Below are 14,072 nucleotides of genomic sequence, written 5' to 3'. Positions count from 1 at the left end.
CTGCCCATGAAGTAGAGCAAAAAGAGGCATAGAAAACTTTCACTGGATTCAGGGGAGGGGAGGGGAGGGACAAGCTACCTGTTGTCAGGCCCCCTGAGGCTGCTTTTCTGTGTCTGACAGCCTGACAAATCTTCCAGGAGAATTGTGTATATGTGCTGCCGAAGCGAGCACTTCCAGGAGAATTGTGAATTACCTATCTTGGAGTTGCTTCTCTCTACTTCTCCTAGGGTCCTGTGGTGAGAACATAGGGAAGAGGTTTATTATCTTTATTAAAAGATTTTACTTACTTGACAGAGCAAGAGAGTACAGGCGCAGGGGGAGTGGCAGAGGGAGGGGGAGGGGGAGAAGCAGGCTCCCCACCGAGCAGGGAGCCTGATGCGGGACTGGATCCCAGGACCCTGGGATCACGACCTGAGCCAAAGGCAGACGCTTAACCAACTGAGCCACCCAGGCGTCCCAAGGCAACAGGTTTACATGAACAGAGGAGGGATAGACAGGGCAAATGTACATACATAATAAACTGTTTCACCTTGGGGAATGTGGTGGAAAGAGGATACCTCAGGGTAGCATTCTAAGATTGATCCTATTGCCGGGATAGATGTGGTAGAATTGTTGGAAGACTATTTAAAGATACAGATTCCTGGGTATTACTCAAAAAAAGTTGATTTTGTTGGTCAAAAGTTAGACCTGGCAAATCATGTCTTCTAAAGGCTTCTCAGGTAACTTTACACCCTCCTTTGGCTATTTTGAAGTGGGTTTCGATCACCTATTTTTGTTTCTGTATTTGTATTTTTTTAAGTCTTAACTGAATACAAAAGGAAAGGTATTATATTAAAACACATATATTAAAAGATAGTATTCAAGGTATATATATTAAATATATAAACCTTTAAATATATATATTAAACATATATATATGAAAAGGAAAGGTATTATTAAAATGAAAGAATTTATGTAATTGTCAAGCAAAATTGTGATTTTTCCCAAAGCTTCTCTATATTCTTAATAAAAATTACTTTCTCAAAGATGGTACATAAATCATAAAGTTGGTTTAGTCAGTTGATCTTTCTTTAAATTTTATCTTAATTCCAGTAGAGTTCACATACAGTGTTCTATCCGGTTCGGGGGTACAATACAGTGATTCAATAATTCCATATGTTACTCAGTGCTCATCACAAGTGCACTCCTAATCCTTTCACCTGTTAAAGACCCCTGCTGTTGTTGTATTACTACCAATTACTTCCTTTATGTTTGTTATTCACTGCTTTACATATGGCTACTCCCACGTTGAGTACATAAATACTTCCAATTGCTATATCTTCTTATTGGATTGTTCCCTTTATGATTATGTAGTGTCCTGCCTTGTCCCTTAAAGTCTATTTTGTGCAATATTAGTATTGCTACCCTGGTTTTCTCTTCACTTCCATTTTCATGATAAATGCTTTTCCGTCTCTTCACTTGCAATCTGCATGTGTCTTTAGCTCTGAAATAAGTCTCTTGCAGGCAGGCAGCATATAGAGGGGTCTTTAAAAAATTTATTTATTTATTTCTTATTTAGTTATTTTTATTCACATATAATGTATCATTTGCCCCAGGGGTACAGGTCTGTGAATCATCAGGTTTACACATTTCACAGAACTCACCATAGCACATACCCTCCCCAATGTCCCTAACCCAGCCACCCTGTCCCTACTTCCCCTCCCCCCAGCAACTCTCAGTTTGTTTTGTGAGATTGAGAGTCTCTTATGATTTGTCTCTCTCTGGATGGGTCTTTTATTTATCTATTCTGTCACCCTATGTCTTTCGATTGAAGTATTTAGCCCATTTACATATCAAAAATATTGAAAAGTGTGTACCTATCACCATTTTTTACTTACTTTATGGTGATTTTGTAGTGCTTCTCTGTCCCTTTCTTCTCTTGCTCTCTTCTGTTTTCTGTCTTTCTGTAGTGAAATACTTGGATTTCTATTTTTTGCATACTATTACTGGTTTTTGTTTTGTGGTTACCAATAAGCTTATGTATAACTTCTTATGCAGATAGCAATCTAAATCAAGTTGCCAGTCACTTAAGTTTGAACCCATTCTAGGAGCACTAAATTTTTCCTACATTGGCACCTCCAACCACACACTTCAGTATATGATGTCCCATATTTTGTGAATCCCTTGACTAATTTTTACAGATACACTTAATTTTACTGATTTTGTGCTTACTGGTTTTCTTACTCCTGCTTATAGTCTTTACTTTACACTCAGAGTCCCATTTAACATTTCTTATAAGGCTTGCAGTGGTGAATTCCTTTAACTTCTGTTTGTCTGAGAACCTCTTTATCTCTCCTCCTATTCTGAATGGTAGCCTTGCTGGATAGAGTATTCTTGGTTGTAGATTTTGTCCTTTCAGCATTTTAAAATGTATCTTGCCACTTCTTTCTGGCCTCTAAAGGGTCTGCTAAAAATCAGCTGATAGCCTTATGTAATTTCCCTTGTATGTAACTTTTCTTTTGCTGATTTTGAATGTCTCTCTTTACTGTCACTATTTTTTGCTTGTAGTTACTATGTGTCTTGGTGTGGACTTCCTTGGGTTGATTTTGTTGGGAGTCCTTTGTGCCTCTTGGACCTGGACTTTGTTTCCTTCTCCAGATTTGGGACGTTTTCAGCTACTAGTTCTTCAAATCAATTTTCTGTCCCTTTTCTCTTTCTTCTGCTTCTGGGATCCCTATGATGCAAATGATGTTATTACACTGCTTTTGGTATTACCAAGTTCCCTTAAGCTCTTTTCATGTTTTTTATTAATCATTTTTCTCTCTCTTCTTTAGCTTGATTACTTTCCATTACCTGTCCTCTAGGTCACTGATTTGTTTTTCAGCTTCCTCTGATCTCCTATTGATTGCCTGAAGTGTACTTTCTATTTCAACCTTTGAGTTCTCTGGTTCTTCAAGTGTTCTCTTTGTATAGGGTCTCACTGAGATCTTCCATTCTTAAGTCCATTGAGTATCTTTGACCACTACTTTAAATTCTGTATCAGACACATTGCTTATTTCCATTTTGCTTAGCTATTGAGCTCTGATTTTTGTCCTGTTCTTCCATGTGGATGTATTTCTCTGTCTCCCCATTTTGTATGACTCTGTATCTGTTTCTATATATTAGGAAAGTCAGCTATGTCTCCTGTTCTTGAAAATAGTGGCTTTATGAAAGGTGGTCTTGCAGTGCAATGCTCCCTGTTCACCAGACCCTGGCACGTCAGGGATGTCTTGTGTGTCCCCTGCTATTGTGGCTGGACTGTATTTGCCATCATTACAGTCATCTATAGTGGTTCTCTTTGCTTGTTGTGCACAGGGTTTTGTCCCTGCGTTGTTAGTGGGTCAGTCTGAGGCCATCTTGGACTTGAGTCAGAGCACACATTTGCCAGAGCTTCAGAGGCACTGAACCACTAGGAGCCCTCCCCATGTCCTTCCCCGAGAAACTTCCATGGTGGGTGGGGTTTGTGGCCAGAAGATGTCTGCCTCCAGCCTACTGTTGGGGCTCTAGTCAGACAGGTGTGTATGGTTACCTTCCCCTCTCCCTGGGGCAGGAGTCCCTTTGGAGAGGTACTGGCCCCTATCGGGGCTGCTTACACACTGCCAGGCTTGTGGCTTTGCTTTGGATGAACGCCTGCCAAGGACATGTTGGAGGATGTATCTGCAGGAGAATGCAGGGGTGGGTGACATCGTGCCAGTAAGGTCTGCGCAGGTCCACTCCAGGAGGGGCTTTGTAGTTGCCTGGGAAACCAGCCAAGGCTGGCTGGGTCTTGAATCTCAAAGGGGCAGGGCAGGCTATTAGCAAGCTAGGTGGAGACCATTGGTACTGTGCTTGTTCCCATGGGTCCCTGTGTATCTAGGCTGGGGGGTGAGGGAGAGAAACGGCACTTACCAGCTCTTTTGGTCTTGGAGAAGTCCCTTAAAGATCCTTGCCCCTCTAGTGCATGCTCTGAGATTATTAAATCTTGCAGTATACTCAGACATTTTTCACACTGCTACTTCTGTGATGTATCTCAGCGGGGCTGTTTGTTGTGGTGTCTTTTTTAAGAGCAGGGACTCCCTTTCCCCTAGCCCTCCTGCTCCCCCAGAGCTGAGTCTACCAATTTTTAATATTCCAGGTGTTAAGCCCCACTGATTGCCCCCTCTGGTTTTCAAAGCCAAATGTTACCAGAATTCGTCCTTCTGGCCTGAGTTCCTCACCCTGGGGTACCTGGCATTTTCCTCTCTCCCCTCTGCACCAAGGGCATTCCTCCCTCCTGTGGGTCCATTTGTCCCCTGATGATGTCTCCACACCTCCCTACCCTCTTTGGGGTAGCTCCCCCTCTTTTATGTAGCCATTTAACTGTTTACACTCTCCTCAGATCATTTCCTGGTTTATTTACACTGATGTGGCTCTTACCTAATTTTATCTATGGGGACAAGGTAAGCCCAGGATCCTAATACTCCACCATCTTCCGTGGAAGCCCTTCTTGACTGATACTCAGTTAATAGTTTGGTCTTTGTGAGCATTTTTTTTTTTTACATTATTACAGTGTTTTGTATGTGTTAAATTAACATTCTGTTGGCCTCTATTTTATTTTGTATGCTCACTACAGAAAAAAGCTTAAAAGTAGATTATTGAAAGGAAAGGGAGTGATAAAACCAGTAACATAAATACTTCAACTCAAAGTAATTTTTAAACAACATGAAGAGCTTCTTTTCAAACATCTGTGAATGTGGTGACTTTAAAAAAGTATAAAAATGCAATAAAGCCATGAATCTCTCATAATTAAATTTTATGACATCAGTAATATATTTGTCCTATGGGTATTATTTTTATGAGATTTTTGTCAAATATGCAGTAGAAGAAAAATATCTGATGTCTGTATTTCCTTCACTTCTGGCGCTAGGCTCTGGCCACAGGAGTAGACATATGCTCCTGCTTGATGATCAAGATCATTTATCCTCCTAGCCACTGGCACTGGTTCCAACATGGACATGAAACCCAAGCTGGAATAACCAGAGTCTTCTGCGTTTTATCTCTGTATAGACACTAGGAGAGCGTTCTGTTCCTCTGGGATTATAAGTCACAAGGACACGTAACCTTTTTCAGCTGCCACATGTAAAGATCCCACCTGAAAATTAAACCAACACAGAAACACGGGGCCGAGAGGCAACAAGGGCAGACCGAGAACTAACATTGTACTTTCAGCATCTGGATGCAACATCCCTTGGCTTTTCTGCCTTTTCTGCATTTTCCAGTTATATGAGTCAATACATTCCTTCCCATCGCTCATTAGGTATTTTGAGGTGGATTTCTATCACCTGTAAAAAAAAGGAAAAAAAAAAAAGTTCTGTCTAAGACAAGTCAAAGCCGTCAAAGATCTTTATACTTGTCATACTAAGCACAGTCCCCTCACCCCCGCTAAAGCAATCTTTTTTTTTTTCTCTAGAGCAAGAACAAAATATTGCCTTCCAGTACAAATCTGATGAATTCTGTCAATGAAGTCAAAGGAAAGGCTAGAATTACCAAGCTATCACTCAGCATTGCACTCCTCCAAATGAGAAAATGTCTAAGTCAAACCACTGATAAGTTTACAAAGCCAATCATGAGTTAATGACAAACACGCTTAGTGCTAAATCAAAAGGAACTGTTGGCAAAATGCTTTCACCAAATGATACTGCTGTACAAACATTATGTCAATAACATACAGTGTGAATTGAAAGGTGTGTACTAGAACACATTTTGCTTTGTAGTAGGTTGAAGTGATTGATAATGTAGAGTATGAGTAAGTTGTTGGCATCTGTGCATGTTTTTAAGATGGAAGCACTTGATTATTTTGCTTCTGGTTTTCATTGAAAACTCATACTTTAGAGGAAGAATTTTCATGTACATTATTTTGTGAACTGTGGTGTAGAAGGGAAAGGAGCTTTGGGATTTCTCCTGCTGGAGCAGGAGCTCTGTCTGTAGCACAACTTCGACCTGAAGCCAATTCACTTGCTGTTTAATTAACAGAACAGTTTTTAAACCATGTGCTTCCTAATGTTGATTCATTATGGAAGAAAATAAGGAATTTAAGTCATTATCCGTTACTGAACAACTGAGACTACTTCATTCCAGTGGGTTGGGCAAAGAAATGAAATGCTCTTGGTTTCCACATTGAAGTTTATTTGCTATGAAAGGAAAAGAACTACCTCAGGAAGGTGTGTGTGTGGTAAAATACACATAGCATGAAATTTACCATCTTAACAATTATGGAATGTACATTTCGGTAGCCTTAGGTATATTCACTTTGGTGTGCAATATATCTCTAGAAACTTGATCTTGCCATACTAAAACTATACCCACCAAACACTAACCACCGCCTCCCCTCAACATTGGATAGTTGCCTTTGTACTTTGTTTTCATGATTGTGACCACTTTAGAAACTTCATGAGAGTGGAATCATGCAATCTTTGTCTTCTATTGACTGGCTTATTTTGCTTAGTATAATGCCCTCCACATTTATCTATGTTGTAGCATGTGACACAATCTCCTTTTTAAAGACTGTATTGTATGTTTATACATACATATAAAGACCCATTGTATGTATATACCATGTTTCCATTATCTGGTCATGTATTGATGAACATTTGGGTTGTTGTTATATCTTGACTATCCTTATTAACGCTGCAGTGAACATGGGAAGGCATATTATCTCTTCGGAAACCTGATTTCAGTTCCTTTGGATATCCAGAAGTAGAATTGTTGGGTTATATGGTAATTCTGTTTTTAACTCCTTGAGGACCCCCCATATAGTTTTCCATAATAATTGGACCACTTTCCGTTCACACCAATGGTACACAAAAGTTCCAATTTCTCCACATCCTCACCAATACTTGCTATTTTCTGTTCTTAGAGAGTGGTCAACCTGTTGTGTGAGGTGGTATCTTACTGTGTGTGGGTTGTTCTTTTTTTAAATTTTTCCTTTACTGAAGTATAATTACATAAATATTATATTACTCTCAGGAGCATGACTCAGTTGTTGCCAAGTCTGTATGCTGTGCTCACCGCAAGTGTACTGCCATCTGTTACCATGCAGCGCTAGTACAGACCCTTTGACTCCATTCCCTGTGCTGTGCCTTTTATTCCCGTAACTTATTCCCGAACTGAAAGCTTGTAGCTCCCACTACTTTCCACTCATTTTGCTCAGCCATCATCTATCACCTCTCTGACAACCATTAGTTTGTTCTTTGTACTTTATGGTGTGCTTCTCCTTCTTATTCTTTTTCATTGTTTTGTTTTTTAGACTCCACATATAAGTGAAATCATAGGGTATTTGTCTTTTTCAGTCTGAATTATTTCACTTACCATAATACCCTCTAGGCCCATCCATGTTGCAAATGGCAAGATTTCGTTCTTTCTTATGGCTGCGTAATATTCCTGTGTGTGTGTGTGTGTGTGTGTGTGTGTGTGTGCACATGTGTGTGTGTATCACATCTTTATCCATTTATCTATCAATGGAGATGTTGCTTCCATATCTTGGCTATTAAAAAAGCTGCAATATACATAGGGGTGCACATATCTTTTTTGAAATAGTGCTTTTATTTTCTTTGGGTACATACCCAGAGTGGAATAACTGGATCAGATCAGAGGATATTTCTACTCTTTTTCTTTTTTTTTTCTTTCTTTCTTTTTTTTTTTTTAAGGAAAATCCATACTGCTTTCTACAGTGTCTGCATCAATTTCCATTATCCCCAACAGTGCATTGAGGTTTCTTTTTTCTCCATATCCTCGCCAACACTTTTTTTTTTTTTTTTGATTCTACTCATTTCGACAGGTGTAAGGGGATGGCTCATTGTGCTGTCGATTTTCATTTGCCTGACGATGAGTGATGTTGAGCATCTTTTCATGGGTATGTTGTCATTTGTGTGTCTTCTTGGGAGAAATGTCTATTCAAGTCCTTTGCCCAATCTTTAAGTAGGCATTTCTTTTGTCACTGATCATAATATTTCCTTATATATTCTACATATCAAACTTTTATCAGCTATGTGATTTGCAGTTACTTTTTCCCATTCTGCTGGCTGTTTTTTCATTCTGTTGATTCCTTTGACATGCAGAAGTTTTTAAATTTGGTGCAGCCTAACAAAAAAATAAATAAATTTGGTGTGGTCCCATTTATCTACTTTTTTGCTTTTGTTGCCTATGCTTTTTTTTTTTTTTTTTTTTTGTCATATCAGAGAAGTCATTGCCATGCTTAATGTTGTAAGCTTTTCCCCCCTGTGTTTTCTTCGAAGGTTTGAATAATTTTAGACATTTTATTTAGGTCTTTGTCCATTTTGTGTTAAATTTTGTATTTGGTGTAAGGGTCCAACCTAATTCTTTTGCATGTGAATATCCAGTGTTTTGGTACCATTTGCTGAGAAAATCATCCTTTCCCTATTTTTAGGCTTGGCATTCTTGTTGAAAATCATTTTACCGTATATGAAAGGGCTTATTTTGGGGTCTTGTATCCTGTTCCATTGGTTTATGAATCTATTTTTTATGCCCATATCATATCATCTGACTAACTGTTGCTTTGTAATATAATTTTGAAATTGGACAATCTGAGACCTCTAACTTTGTTCTTCTATTTCAAATTTGTTTAGGTTATTTAGGATCCCTTGAGATTCCGTATTAATTTTTTTTTTCCAGGTTTTCAACCAGTAACCCCTTCTTTTTTTTTTATTTATTTTTATTTCCAGCATAACAGTATTCATTATTTTTGCACCACACCCCGTGCTCCATGCAATCCGTGCCCTCTATAATACCCACCACCTGGTACCCCAACCTCCCACCCCCCGTCCCTTCAAAACCCTCAGATTATTTTTCAGTATTAATTTTAAGATATTTTTCTATTTATGTAAGAAAAACGTCACTGGAACTTTGATAAGGATTGCATTTGTAGATTGCCTTGGGTAGTATGAACATTCTAACAATATTGTCTTCTAGTCCACAACTATGGGATGTCTTTGCATCTATTTGTATCTTCTTCGCTTTCTTTTAGCAATGTTTTATATTTTTCAATGTACAAGTCTTTCACCTCCTTGGTTAAGTTTATTCCAAAATATTTTATTCTTTCTAATGTTATAGCAAATGGGATTTTTTTTCTTAATTTCCTTTTCAAATTAGTTTGTGTTCACTATAGAAATGCAACTAATTTCCAAGAGTTGATTTTATGTCCTGCAAATTAGCTAAATTTAGAGTTCCAACAATTCTTTGTGGAACCCTTAGGATTTTCTAAATATAAGATTCTGTCATATGCAAACAGAGACTTTAACTTCTTTTCTGATTTGTATATCCCTTATTTTTTTTTTCTCATTTAATTTCTCTGTCTAGAATTTCCACCACTACTCGAATAGTTTTGTGAATTGTGCTACAAGCCCTTGTTTTGTTCCTGATCTTAGAGGAAAATCTTTCTTTCCCTGTTGAATTTTGTTGGCTGTGGGCTTTTTATACAGCTTTTATTATTTTGGGGTAATTTCTTCTATTCCTCGTTTTTTTTAAATGTTTTTTCTTGTAAAAGGACATGGAATTTTAAATTTTTTTCTGCATTGATTAAAATGATGTGACTTTTGACATTTTGTCAGTGTGGTACATTACATTGATTTTTTAATCTGCTGAACTATCCTTGTTTCCAGATGTAAACTCCACTCAGTCACAAAGTACCATCCTTTCAATGTGCTGATGAATTTACTTTGTTAGTATCTTGTTTAAGGTTTTTGAATCAAGGGTGCCTTGGTGGTTCAGTTGTTAAGCATCTGCCTTTGGCTCAGGTCATGGTTCCAGGGTCCTGGGATTGAGGCCCATGTTGGGCTCCCTGCTCAGTAGGAAGCCTGTTTCTCCCTTTCCTACTCCCCCAGCTTGTGTTCCTTCTCGCTGTGTAACTCTCTGTCAAATAAATAAAATCTTTTTGAAAAAAAGATTTTTGCATCAATATTCATCAGGGATATTGGTCTACAGTTTTCTTTTTGTGTCTTTGTCTGGTTTTTGTATTGAAGTAATGGCCTCACAGAATGAGTTAGTCAGTGTTCCCTCCTCTTCTATTCTTTGTAAGAGTTTGGGAAGGATTGATGTTAATTATTCTTTAAATCTTTGGTAGAATTCTCCAGTGAAGCCATCTGGTCCTGGGATTTTCTTTGTTGAGAGGTTTTTTGATTACTGCTTCAATCTCTTTCTTGCATTAAATGTAGTTATATATTCTCAGATTTATTCTTTCTTCATGAGTCAGTCTTGGTAGGTTTCATGTTTCTAGGAATTCATCCATTTCTTTTGGGTCGTCCAATCTGTTGGCATATAATTGTTCATAAACTTCTCTTTTGTAGCACTTTTGCAAGATTCCAGAAGTCTCAATATTTTGTGTGCTTATTCTCACTTGTCTCCAAATATTTTCTAAATTTTATTTCTTCTTTCACCTATCAATTAGGAATGCATGGTTAAATTTCCACATATTTAAGAATTTTTCTGTTTTCCTTATGCTAATGATTTCTAGTTTTATTCCATTGTGTATACCTGGGTTCTTGAAACAGACCTACTAATACCAGTAAAGAACATTTTTACCATTTCAAATGGCTTGCTCAAGTCTTATATATTAGCAATATAGTCAATATCTGCAATCACCTGAAACTATGACTTCAAGGCCAAAACATTATAAAATATGTAGGTACCAGGATTTTTTTTTTAAAGACTGAGCTGGAAGTCTTTAAATGTCTTAAAAGTCAGGAGTTTGATGCTTAACAACATTTGATGATTTCTTTTACTCACCATAAAATTAATAAGATATCACTGGCTTATTTTTAAAAATATAGCCAAATATCACAACAAAACATTAAAATATATATATACATACACATACATACATATACTCTCCAGAAGCGAATGCAAGCAAATATCGTGCTGTCAGTATAGTGCCACTCGGTGCGTATGTCTACTGAACACTTGAAATGTGATTACTGCAACCAAGGAGCTAATTTTTAATTAAGCAGTCATGTGTGGGGGCACCTGGGTGGTTCAGTGGGTTAAGCCTCTGCCTTTGGCTCGGGTCATGATCCCAGGGTCCTGGGATCGAGCCCCACATCAGGGTCTCTGCTCAGCGGGGAGTCTACTTCCTCCTCTCTCTCTGCCTGCCTCTCTGCCTGCTTGTGATCTCTGTCATCCTGACAAATAAATAAAATCTTAAAAAAAAATAGTCATGCGTGGCTTGTGGCTATTCTGTGATATGGTGCAGCTGTAGCCTAAGAGAAGTGGTAGTCATGATTTTGTACTAATTGGTCACACTTTCGTTAGGGCATGTGAGATGGGGTGGAAGGCATGTTGTAGAGTGACATAAGACAAACTTCAGTGTTTCCAGAGAAGAACCATGATAAAACCAGACACTTTGTCCTATCAGAACTAGAATGAAGGAATTTGAAGTGGCCTTGGGGAGGGGAAGTGCTAAGTCACATAAGCAGCTGAGAGTACATTAGCTGGAAGAATAGATTTATTTCAAAAGTTTCCTTTAGGGGCGCCTGGCTGGCTCATTCAGTAGGGCACGTGACTCTTGATCTTGGGGCTGTGAATCCAAGCCTCATGTTGGGTATTACTTAAATAAAAAACCTTAAAAAAAAGTTTCCTTTAAAAATAATTAGGACGAGTAGGTAACTTGATACAAGAAAGAGCTTTCTTATTTTATTTTATTTTATTTTATTTTATTTTATTTTATTTATTTATTTGACAGAGAGAGAGCAAGATCACAAGTAGGCAGAGAAGTAGGCAGAGAGAAAAGGAGAAGCAGTATCCCTGCTGCTTGATCCCAGCACCCTGAGATCATGACCTGAGCCAAAGGCAGAGGCTTAACCCACTGAGCCGCCCAGGCGCCCCACAAGAAAGAGCTTTCTCATGTGTGTTGCCTCCTTCTTGAGAGGAGCCTTGACCATGGCACCATTGCTCTACTTATTACATTTTCACTTTTCACCGAGAAGCAAATCCTAGACAAAGGAATCATCCTGGAGTAACAACAGTTCTACTCTTCATACTTCGAACATGTTAATGGGAAGAGTACATGCTCTCACGCTAAAAAAGAATACTTAGAGACAAAGTTTATAAAATCATTTCCAGTCCTCTGGAGGGGATCTCACCTCATACCTCTAGGGTCTGCAAGAAGCAGTGTTTCAGGATCTGTATGTTGACATAACACTTAGTTTCTCTCAATGCATTTGTGCATTTTGTCTGTGATCTCTGACTCTTACTGGAATCCAAAAGACGACTGGTTACCAAATTCTAAAATAATTTTCTTAAGCAAGAAGACTTCTTTTCTGATTCCACCAAGTTTTCTCCTACAGATCACATTTTCTCTAAACTTAAATTATTTAGACTATTCATTTCTGGGCCATGCATTTCTTTCAACTAAATTATGAATGATGATCTGCTATTCTGTCACTACACTCAGCATTGAAGACATTCCTTCACGTTTGGCTTCTTCTTCTGTGCAGCATTATTTACAATTGCCAAAAAGTGCAAACATCCATCAACAGATGATGTCCATCAAAAGATGATGGATAAACAAAATGTCGAGTATACATCGTATGAAATGTTACTCAGTCTTAAAGAAAAAGGAAATTCTGACACAGGCAAAATCATGGATAAACCGTGAGGACATTATAATGAATGAAATCAGTGGATACAAGAGACAAATATTGTTGGGGCACCTGGGTGGCTCAGTGGGTTAAGCCTCTGCCTTCGGCTCAGGTCATGATCTCATGGTCCTGGGATCGAGGCCCGCATTGGACTCTCTGCTCAGCGGGGAGCCTGCTTCCTCCTCTCTCTCTGCCTGCCTCTCTGCCTACTTGTGATCTTGCTGTCATATAGATAGATAAATAGATAGATAGAGATAGATAGATAGATAAAATCTTAAAAAAAGAAAGACAAATATTGTGTAACTCCACTTATATGAGCTACCTAGAATAGTGTAATTCACAGAGACTGAGTAGGATGTTGATTGCCAGGTGTGGTGGGGTAAGGGAGAATGAGGAGTTAGTTTATGGACAGAGTTTCTGATTGGGATGATGAAAGGTTCTGGGGATGGATCAATGTGAATGGTTGTACAATATTGTGAATGTATCTGAATTGCACAGCCACTGAATTATACACTTAAAAATGGTTCAAATGGTAATTTTTATATTATGTATTTTTACTATATTTTTTAAAATTTCATTTCTTCATACATGGATTGCATATAACCTTATAACGTAAGTTAGGTCATCTATAGAGAATGGCTAGTACTGGTTTTTCTATACTTTTCCTCTAGTAAAATAGTTTAAGAACATGGTAATCCAATTTCCAATCACATGTCCCAGGCATCAATAATACCCCCATTAAGAACCACAAAAATATCCCTTATGATAAGATTATGAATATTGCCATAATCATTAAACATCTCCACATTTAGTTTTTTCCCCCTGGTATTTTCAGTTTTAGGGATCACCTTGGTCTCTGGGGTTTTCAAGAGTAGATATTCAATGGCCTTTTGTACATTAATGGCCTTACGATGAAAATCATAACAGAAAAGGGTCTGAAATGCTGGCCGAGGGTCATGACAGTGGTTCTGTCTCTCTCTGGCTACCAGATCAATTTCCCTTGGGATATATAGATTTCATCTGTCACTGAAAACAGATTTTTGGTGATACAAGGATGGTCATGTTTTTCCACTGAATCAAAATACGTTTTTCAGCATCCAGAAACATACATGTGTTTTGTTTTGTTTTCTCATGTTAGTTTTGCTCCTTCCACAATATTCAGGTGTGCAAGAAATTTCACAAGAGTAAAGGTCAGCAGCAAGCTGGAGAGGTGGCAAATTCTTTACAAGTCAACGGGCTCTTAAACCCACTAAAAGACAAGCAAGTTTAAGATCATAAAATGTTAAAGATGAAATTCTATCACAATGTCCTCTTTTCAGCTCTATTACAAATTTACCGTAAATATCAGTGTTAATTATACCTTGTTATATGAGTTGAGCTTGCTTTAACCTCATACACTAAAAGGAATACTCCTTTCATACACAAAATCTGTTACACATCTGGCTT

At 38.1% G+C, this 14,072-nt stretch overlaps 1 pseudogene; it reads right to left on the bottom strand.

Annotated features, from left to right (window-relative positions):
* The window catches only part of LOC116598743, a 53,874-nt pseudogene that overhangs the window by 20,489 nt on the left and 19,313 nt on the right, over positions 1 to 14,072 (bottom strand).

The sequence above is a fragment of the Mustela erminea genome, chromosome 9 (assembly GCF_009829155.1).
Source record: "Mustela erminea isolate mMusErm1 chromosome 9, mMusErm1.Pri, whole genome shotgun sequence".
In the NCBI taxonomy this organism is placed as follows: domain Eukaryota; kingdom Metazoa; phylum Chordata; class Mammalia; order Carnivora; family Mustelidae; genus Mustela; species Mustela erminea.
Note: the sequence above shows the minus strand (reverse complement) of the source record. Positions and strands in the feature narration are given on the sequence as shown.